The 9,326-nt window shown below is 44.0% G+C and overlaps 1 pseudogene; it reads left to right on the top strand.

The window, feature by feature from the left end:
* The first annotated feature begins 723 nt into the window (after positions 1-723).
* LOC133754961 (KH domain-containing RNA-binding protein QKI-like) lies at positions 724-8,412 on the top strand (annotated as a pseudogene).
* Positions 8,413-9,326: the final 914 nt, after the last annotated feature.

Genomic DNA, 9,326 nt, shown 5'->3' with positions numbered 1-9,326 from the left:
AGAGCCTCTGAGCTCAGTCTCCTTTGAAACTGAGAAGCAAAACCAGCTGATCCTGGAGGCCACTGCTGCCCTGTGATGCCCCAGTGGGAATCCTAGATACACGGGCTTCTTTACTTGGTTCTTCCCATCACACTAGGCACCACTGTTTCTCAGGGGGCTTCCATATTCTTACTCGCTGTTCACTGTCCTTGCCTTGGGCTGGCAGCCAAATGGCAGTGGCTGGCAGTAGTTGCAGCTCCCACACTGGTTGCTCCCCCCAGCCCACCCCAGCCCATTCAGAACCAAGTGAGAGACTGCAGACTGGGGAGAAGGGCCCAGCCTCCAGGCACCGCCAAGAATTGGGGCATAGAGGAATCAATAGGGTATTCCCAGGTGATTCAGCCCAGAGCTCAGCTACCTGTCCTTGGGACTGGGGAAGGGACCCTCAAGAGCAGCATGGATGGCCTCTCTGAGCTGGGTCTCCAACACTCAGGGCAGGGTCTGTAATGAGCAGCTGAATAAGGGGCAGCATGAGGGTGGGGGTGACCCCAGGTCTGTACCAGCAGGGCCTGCAGCAGCAGCAGCAGCCTGGGACCCAGCTGGGCCACACCCAGAGCTGCAGGAGAGCACCACCCTCCTCCCCCAAGAGGAGAAGCCAGCAGCACCTCTTCTTTCTAGGCCTCCACTTCTCTAGCAAGGGAGCAGCCACTGAGGGGCATGAATAAGACTGGAAACAGCCCGAGCATGACAGCAAAGGCCCGTGGGAAGCAGCAGCCATGTCCTGTCCATGGACTCTCAGCCAGATGTGACAGGGAGCAGAGGCTGGTGCCTGTGAGCTGGCCCAGGGACATGGGAGAGAGACCTGGTCTAGGAGAGCACTGGCAGAGCCCATCCTCTCTGGGCTTTCTGCCTTAGCTGTATACCATGGGGAAGCAGCCAGGGTGGTGCCAGCCCCCGGCCCTCCCCAGCTGCAGTTCTGACTTTGCTGTGAGTCACACCTTCTGGGACCTGGACAAACACACAAATCTTCTCCCCAGAAAGTGGCTGCTGCCATCCTACAGATTTCACAAGAGCAGAGCTGGGGTGTGGGAATGGCCCACTGCCCCAAGCAGGTGCCACACTGAAAGCCTGGCCCTGCTGCTCCCCAGCAAACTGTGCCCCCTCCCACCCAGCAATGCCAATGACAGCCCCTGTGTGCCACACGCAGATGTGTAATACCAGCCATTATGAGAATAAGAATTTTCCATGTCAGTTATTAATCCCAAATGCCTGTAGCAGCAAAATACTTTTAGGGTCATGGAAATGTTCTAAAATTAGATCATGCTGATGTACAAATCTGAAAGCACTAAAAACTACGGAACAGTGAACTGGAACAGGTGACCTGAAATCTGTATGTTCTCTACAGTGTCACCATTTCAAATAACTGTGACTCATGTTTACTCTTGCATATTGATCTCTTTAGTACTTATATGAAACAAATGATCAAAATAAATTTATATTGTTTAGTAGTTATATTTGAATATAGTAACCGGGAAATACTTTAAAAATGCTCACCAATATGGAGGTTCTCTTTATTGTAAAAATGTTTTTGTGAGAGCCCTTATCCAAGAAAAAATCCCTTTGTGCAATTTAGTGAAAATCCTCACGGCTGCCCTTCATATGTCTCTCACCCACAAATAAGCACTGCTCAGTGAAACAATACATGAGGGAAGTCTCAAGAGATTCTGTCCCACATCACTACTGTTGGTTTTCCATAATTAGGTGTTTTTTTCTACATATGATGTCTCATCACACAGTGAGTACAAATTAGGGATTATGTCACTAGTGTGCTCTCCTAATTAGACAGTGAACACAAGTTAGAGGTAACCATGGTGGAAGGAAAGATGCAAGAGGACACTCATTTTTAAAGACTTATTTATTTTTTTTAAAGAGTTACAGAGAGAGGTCTTCAATCCACTGGTTAACTCCCTAAATGGCCACAACAAATAGAGCTGGGCCAGGCTGAAGCCAGGGGCCTGGAGTTTCATCTGGGTCTCTCACAGCATTTCAGGGGTCCAAGCATTTGGGCCATAGCCTGCTGCTTTTCCAGGTGCATTAGTAAAGAGCTGATGAGGAGTGGAGCAGCTGAGTCTTAAGCCAGTGCCTATATGGACTAATAGTATCGCAGCTGGCATCTTATCCCATGTTTTGCAATGCCAGCCCTTCCCTCTTTTTTCCAATGATTCTTAGAAAGCTGGCTGGTCTATAACTTAGCATGTGTTAATAAGGTAGTCTCTAAGTGAACTCTTTAAGTAAATGGAACAAGTCACACAAGATCAATGATGGAGATAATACCACTATAAACTATGTTTACTCAAACCCACAAAGAAATCTGATTTATACAGAGCAAATGCTTGAATCAAGTTCCTGGAAATGGATATGATATTTTAGAGAGGAATTTCAGTGGTCAACAATAAGCTCAAATAGAAGACATGGCATAGCAGGGGTGTAAGAATGATATAGAAAAGTAGAGTGAGAAAAAGAGAGGGAGGAGATGTAAAATTTGGGACATGCTCAATCGGACTTGCCCCAAATGGTGGAGTTAGAAACGTGCCAGGGGATTCCAATACAATCCTATCAAGGTGGCATGTACCAATGCCATCTGACTAGTCCAAGTGATCAATTTCAGTTCACAATTGATCACTCTGATAAGTCTAAGAGTCAAAGGGATCACACAAACAAGACTAGTGTCTGCTAATACTAACTGATAGAATCAAAAAGGGAAAAAATGATCCAACATGGGAAGCAGGATACACAGCAGACTCATAGAATGGCAGATGTCCTAAATAGCACTCTGGCCTCAGAATCAGCCCTTAAGGCATTTGGATCTGGCGGAAGAGCCCATGAGAGTATTTTAGGCATGGAAAGCCAAGACACTCTGGAAAAAAAAAAAACACCTAAATGAAAGATCTCAGTGAGTGAGATCCCAGTGGAAAGAATGGGCCATCAAAGAAGGAGGTACCTTTCTCTGAAGGGAGGCGAGAACTTCCACTTTGACTATGACCCTATTGGAATAAGATCAAAGTCAGCGAACCCTAAACGCTTCCATAGCCTTGGCAACTCATGACTAGAGCCTAGGGAGATTACTGACGCCATGAACAGGAGTGTCAAATTGTTAAATCAACAACAGGAGTCACTGTGTACTTATGTCTCATGTGGGATCTGTCCTTAATGTGTTGTCCAATATGAAATGATGCTATAACTAGTACTAAAACAGTATTTTTACACTTTGTGTTTCTGTGTGGATGCAAACTGATGAAATCTTTACTAAGTATATAACAGAATCGATCTTCTGTATATAAAGATAATTGGAAATGAAAAAAAAAACTTGGTTTTAAATTGGAAATTGCATAGAAAATTAATCATTTTTTTTAAAAATATCATGTAGGATCTCTATCTTTAATGTGCTGTACACTGTTATTTAATGCTATAACTAGTACTCCAACAGTATTTTTTCACTTTGTGTTGCTATGTGGGGGCAAACTGTTGAAATCTTTACTTAATATATACTAAACTGATCTTCTGTATATAAAGAGAATTGACAATGAATCTTGATGTGAATGGAAGGGGAGAAGGAGCGGGAAAAGGGAGCGTTGTGGGTGGGAGGGAAGTTATGGGGGGGGCAATCCATTGTAATCCATAAGCTGTACTTTGGAAATTTATATTCATTAAATAAAAGTTAAAAATAAGAAAATTAAAGTGATTGTTGGCTATGAGAATGGAAACTGTCTCTCCAGCTGTGGTTGGGGTGGAGGCTCTGAGAAACACTCCAGAGCAATTAGGACACCTAGAAACCTCTTCAGGTGAGGAGAAAGCTGAACAGAGCCCAGACATGGCCCTGAAGGTGAGAATGCAGGGCATGAGTAGTAATCAGAGCCAGAACACGCAGAGTGAAGGGAGTGATAGCCAGAGACAGGCACGTAAAAGTCATCCATGGTGATGAGGTTATTTTCTATTTGTGTTTCACAATGAACATTTGGATATAGTTCTGTGGTAAATGTTATTTTTTAAAATATTTTATACATTGTAGAAAGACAAGTTAAGTAATACCCATTATCTTATGAAAATATAATTTTTGTGGTGAGCAATTCGAAGATCTATTGTTTCAGCAATTTTACAACTCACAATACATTATTAATATAGTCAACAAACAATACTATAGAGGACTAAAATTTATTCTTCCAGTTTAACTGAGATTCTGCTCCCTTTGGTAAGCATATCCCTTTTTTTCCAACTCACCCCATCACCCCAACCTCTGACAAACACTTTTCTACTCTCTGTGAGCATGACTTTTTAAATTCCACATATAAATATTTTCATCTTTCTATTTATTTTTTTTGACAGGTAGAGTTAGTGAGAGAGAGAGAGACAAAGAAAAAGGTCTTCCTTTTTCCATTGGTTCACCCCCCCAAGTGGCCACTATGGCTGGTGCATTGTGGCTGGTGCTCTGCGCTGATCCAAAGCCAGGAGCCAGATGCTTCCTCCCGGTCTCCCATGTGGGTGCAGGGCCCAAGTACCTGGGCCATCCTTTACTGTACTTCCCAGGCCACAGCAGAGAGCTGGACTAGAAGAGAAGCAACCCGGACAGAATCTGGTGCCCCAACTGGAACTAGAACCTGGGGTGCTGGTGCCACAGGCAGAGGATTAGCCTTGTGAGTCACAGTGCAGGCCTAAATATTTTCTTATACTTGGCTTATTTTACTTAGCATAATGGTCCCTCAGTTTCACACATATCATGGAAAATATCAGACTTTTTTTTAAAGGTTGAATAGAATTCCAATGTGAATATATACTACACTGTAGTGTTCAGTCATCATTTGATGGACATTCTGGTTGCTTCTATATCATCACTATTGTTAATAATGTGGAAATTAACATAATAGGGACAATAGTTCTTCAAAATACGGATTCAATTCTTTGGATGTATGCCCATATGCCCAGTTGTACAGGGTTATATGGTAATTCTATTTTTATGCCTATGCCTTTTTCAAAATGACCCATTTTCATAGCAACAATCACATTCCTTCACTTTAGTAGATTGGCTATTACAAAAAAAAGGAGATAACAAGTTATGGTGAGGCTATGGGGAAAAGAGAACAATTGCACATAGTTGGTGGGAATTTAAATTAGTATAGCCACTTTGGAAAAGAATACAGTGGCTCCTTAAAGTTAAACTTAAAACCAGCATATTATCTAGAAATCCTTCCTCTGGGTATTCTTCCAAGGGAATTGAAAACTTGATTTCAAAGATAAAAGATATACCTGAACTCTCTGTTTATCCCACTTTATTACATTAGTCACAAAATGGGAACATTAATGTTTCTCAACCAATGAATGAGTCAGGCAAGTATAATATTTACATATAAGTAACTTATCTTTATAAAATAATAAAACTACAACATTTGAAACAACCAAAACACTATTCTAAGTGAAGAAAACTAGATATAGAAAGACACTGCTTAATCCCATTTATATGTGGAATATAAAGTAGTCAGACTCATTGATATAGTGCAAGGAGTTGATGGTGACAGTTGAAGGTACCATGTTGAATTTCTGCAAGATAAATAAGGTCAGGAGCTCTAATGTACATCATAGTGACTGGAGCTAACAATATTGCATTTTATTTTTAAAATTTGCTAATAGGGTAGATGCCATTTAATTTTATTAACAATTATAACATTATTTTAATTACAATATTAAATGTGGCAGGAAGAAACTTGCAAGGTGATGGATATGTTTTAGCATGAATGTTTTCCATGATTTCATGAGTGCATAATTGTCCATAAAGCCATTAAGTTCTACACTTTAAATATGTAAAGATTTTTCGTGCCACTTGTATCTTAATAAAGTGACTTAAAAGAAGATGAAAATCCAAGATGGTTGAACAGGGAAATGACATGCTGATTCTGATCACAGGAAGATAGCAGAAAAAACTGCATTCTCAGAGGACAGTTGAAGAGAAGTCTGCAGTAGAAATTCTACAAGAAAAATAGAGATGTGGAGCAGCAAGGGCAGGCATGCAGCAGTGAGCAGGACATCACTAGCAAATCCTGAAGTTGGTGGCTGAATAGGAAACCATCTTTTTGGAGCCAGGCACCCAGAAACCAGCAGTAAGGAGACACTATCTTAATAAGGTGAGTAGAGGCTGATGTGGTCTCTTCATGACTGGGGAATATTATTAGAGAGATATATTCATGGCCCCACAAACCTTGAGTCTTCACTGAACGATTTGGTGAGAGGCAGGGGGCCCACTTAAGACTGTAAAGCTCCCCTCCCCCTCACTCCATCATGGCACCTGGACTCAACCTGCCAACCTCTATCAGTTAGGCAGCTGACGAGGGGAACACCACTGATCTTTTGTAAGATGGGGGTGGCTTGTGTGGCTAAGAGTGGATCCTCACTCACTGACTGTGGGGGACCCCCTGTGGCTGTGGGAATTCTTTGTGCAATAGAGCAACAGGGTGCGGTTTAGTCTCCGGGAAGTCTCTGTGTCTGCCATCCAAGACTCAGGGTTCTGCACTCACACTGGGGAGTGCATGGATCCTTTGTGCAGTTCAGGTGCCTGCACGGGTGAGGTATCTGGGTAACATGAGGCTGAAGGTATGCTTATCCTTGATTGGTTCACCTTGGGAGAGAGGGCTTGATGTGATCATGCCAGCCTTCATCCCTGCTGGTGACATTTACCACACTCAACTTGGGTGTCACCCTGGACCTTGACCCATACTCAAACACTGACAAGAGCTTCCTGACCCTCCCAGAGTATGCTCTGAAAGAGCAGATACTCCACTAAGCCACAGAGCTATATTTCAAAAACAGACTACTTCAGATGAGAAAACCAACAAATGTTTCCATAAATGTCTAAAATAAATGTAGAAAGACAAAAATAAACCGCAGAAGCATGAATGGGTAAGATAATATGACTCCCAAAAGGAACACAACACTTCAGTACGGAAACAGAGGATGGAAAGATTGATGAAATGCCTGCAATTGAATTAAAAGGAAAGCTCATAAGTATACTCAAAAGCAAAAAAAAAAGCAAATAGATGATATAAAGAAATCCATACAAGGGGGGGTGGGAGAGAAGGAGGAGGAGGAGGACTGGGCGCAGAGCCCTGTGGCAGCTGCAGAGGCACCTCAGCGACCAGCCCAGAGAGATCCAGAGCCCGCGGCACAGTGGCAGCGGCGCTGAGGGGGCCGACCCGCCCAGCAAAGGAGCTGGAGCCGCGTGGAGTGGGACCCCAGTCCACAGCGGCCAGCGCGGGGCTCACCGCGGGCGTCAGAGCAGGAGCCAGAGGGTGGGCCAGCACGGAGCGGGACCCGAGTCCAGAGTGGCCAGTTGCCGGGGCTCCTCCCCTCCATCCCTCCTCCCCAGCAGAGAGCTGCGGAGCCTGGAATATGAAGTGGGAAGGAAGTGGAAAGAAAGGCGAAGCCGAAGCCCAGCCCAGGTTACCTGATGCAGCTGATGAGCGATAAGAATCCTGGGAGCAGCCTGTGGGACTTCTGCGGGGTCTTCAACCACCTGGAGCGGCTGTTGGACGAAGAAATCAGCAGGGTACGGGAAGACAGGTACAATGGCACATTAGATGGCAGTACGGAGAAAAGAAGTGCAGAACTGCCTGATGCTGCGGGACCTATTGCTCAGTTACAAGACAACTTTATGCGCCTGTGAAAGAAGACCCAGATTTTAATCTTGTTGGCAGAATCCTTGGACTCACAGCTAAGCAACCTGAAGCAGAAACAGGATGTGAAATAATGGTCCAAGGCAAAGGCTCAGTGAGGCCTAAAAAGGAGGATCAAAATAGAGGCCAGTCCACTCGAGCATCCAAACAAAGACGCACATGTTCTAGTCACTGTGGAAGATGCTCAGAACAGAGCAGAAATCAAGCTGAAGAAGTGAGGACATTACTGGTACCTGCACAGAGGAAGATAGCCTGAGAGCCTGAGGAAGATGCCGCTGATGGAGCCTGCGATTCTGAATGGCGCCTACAGAGATGCCAATGTTAGGTCACCAGTCCTCGCCTTTTCTCTTGCAGTGACAGCCCAGACTGCCCCAAGGATTATTCCTGGGCCTGCGCCTGGTCTCCCACTAGCTGCCCTGCTACTCCTACACCAGCTGTCCCTTCCATAATGCCTTTGATCAAATACAGACCGCTGTCATGCCAAACGGAACTCCTCACCCAACTGCTGCAATAGTTCCTCCAGAGCCCAAAGCTGGTTTAATCTACATACCCTGTGAATACCCCTACACATTGGCACCAGCTACATCAATCCTTGAGTGTCCTATTAACCCAGTGGTGTATTAGATGCAGTGGCTACTAAAGTTCAAAGGCACGCTATGCGTGTCCATCCTTACCAAAGGATGTGACTGCAGACTGAGCTGCCACTGGCAACTAACCTATGACCTTCTGACTGCTGAACTCTTCACCCAATGATGACCTGACCATGCCTGCCTGCTGATCAGTTAACTGGTAATCGCCTTTGCTTGCCTGTCGTCAGTGCAGTGACCTGAGGCATTTGTCCATTCATCTTACCATCTAACCAAGCAAAAGACAAAGAAATTGCTATCCTCCAAGTCAGATTTTTTTCCTGCCCCTCCCCCAATTTGAGTACATGTGGTTCTAGAACCTGCACTGAATAGTAGTAAAGCAATAAGGCCCAATTCATCCTACAGCACTGACTGTCTTTTAATGAACCTTCTGAGTGAACGGTAAGGGGAGACAGATGGCTCTTAACTGCTCATTGACAGAGGAAGTCGCTGAGAGACTTCTAGGAATCTTTTTCTTCTCATGGTGAACTCAAAGCTTTCTTTGAGTATACTGTGTGATGATACATCACCTGTGAACCTTTGGTCAGGGATGTCATTGGTGAAGCGATTTCAAAAAGTTTTCAGAATTTGATATGGGGTTCCGTCAAAGGGTAAAGGGGCAGCCTTCTCACATTGCCTGCCAGAATCTGAAGTATGAGACAAAAATGTTCCATGAGAGGAAACGTGACAAGGAGTTTGGAAAATTAGTGCAAAGTAAAATACTGCAACACTATTATAAAAAAGATAAATATCTGAGTTAAATTATTGAAGCTTTATTTCACATCTCTGTTAAAAATATATGAGAAAAAAGAAGCCCTTTATTTCATTAAATGATGTTTTCTGGTGGTTGTCAAGAAACAAAAGACCAAAAGAGAATTTTTGTTTTTATTTTTTATTTTTTAAGTATTGGGATAAGTCTAAAGAAAATAAAGTGCAGGGCCAGCGCCGCAGCTCACTAGGCTAATCCTCTGCCTCGGGTACTGGCACTTCGGGTTCTAGTCCT

This window comes from Lepus europaeus, unplaced genomic scaffold (genome assembly GCF_033115175.1).
Source record: "Lepus europaeus isolate LE1 unplaced genomic scaffold, mLepTim1.pri SCAFFOLD_34, whole genome shotgun sequence".
NCBI classification, from domain to species: Eukaryota; Metazoa; Chordata; class Mammalia; order Lagomorpha; family Leporidae; genus Lepus; species Lepus europaeus.
Note: the sequence above shows the minus strand (reverse complement) of the source record. Positions and strands in the feature narration are given on the sequence as shown.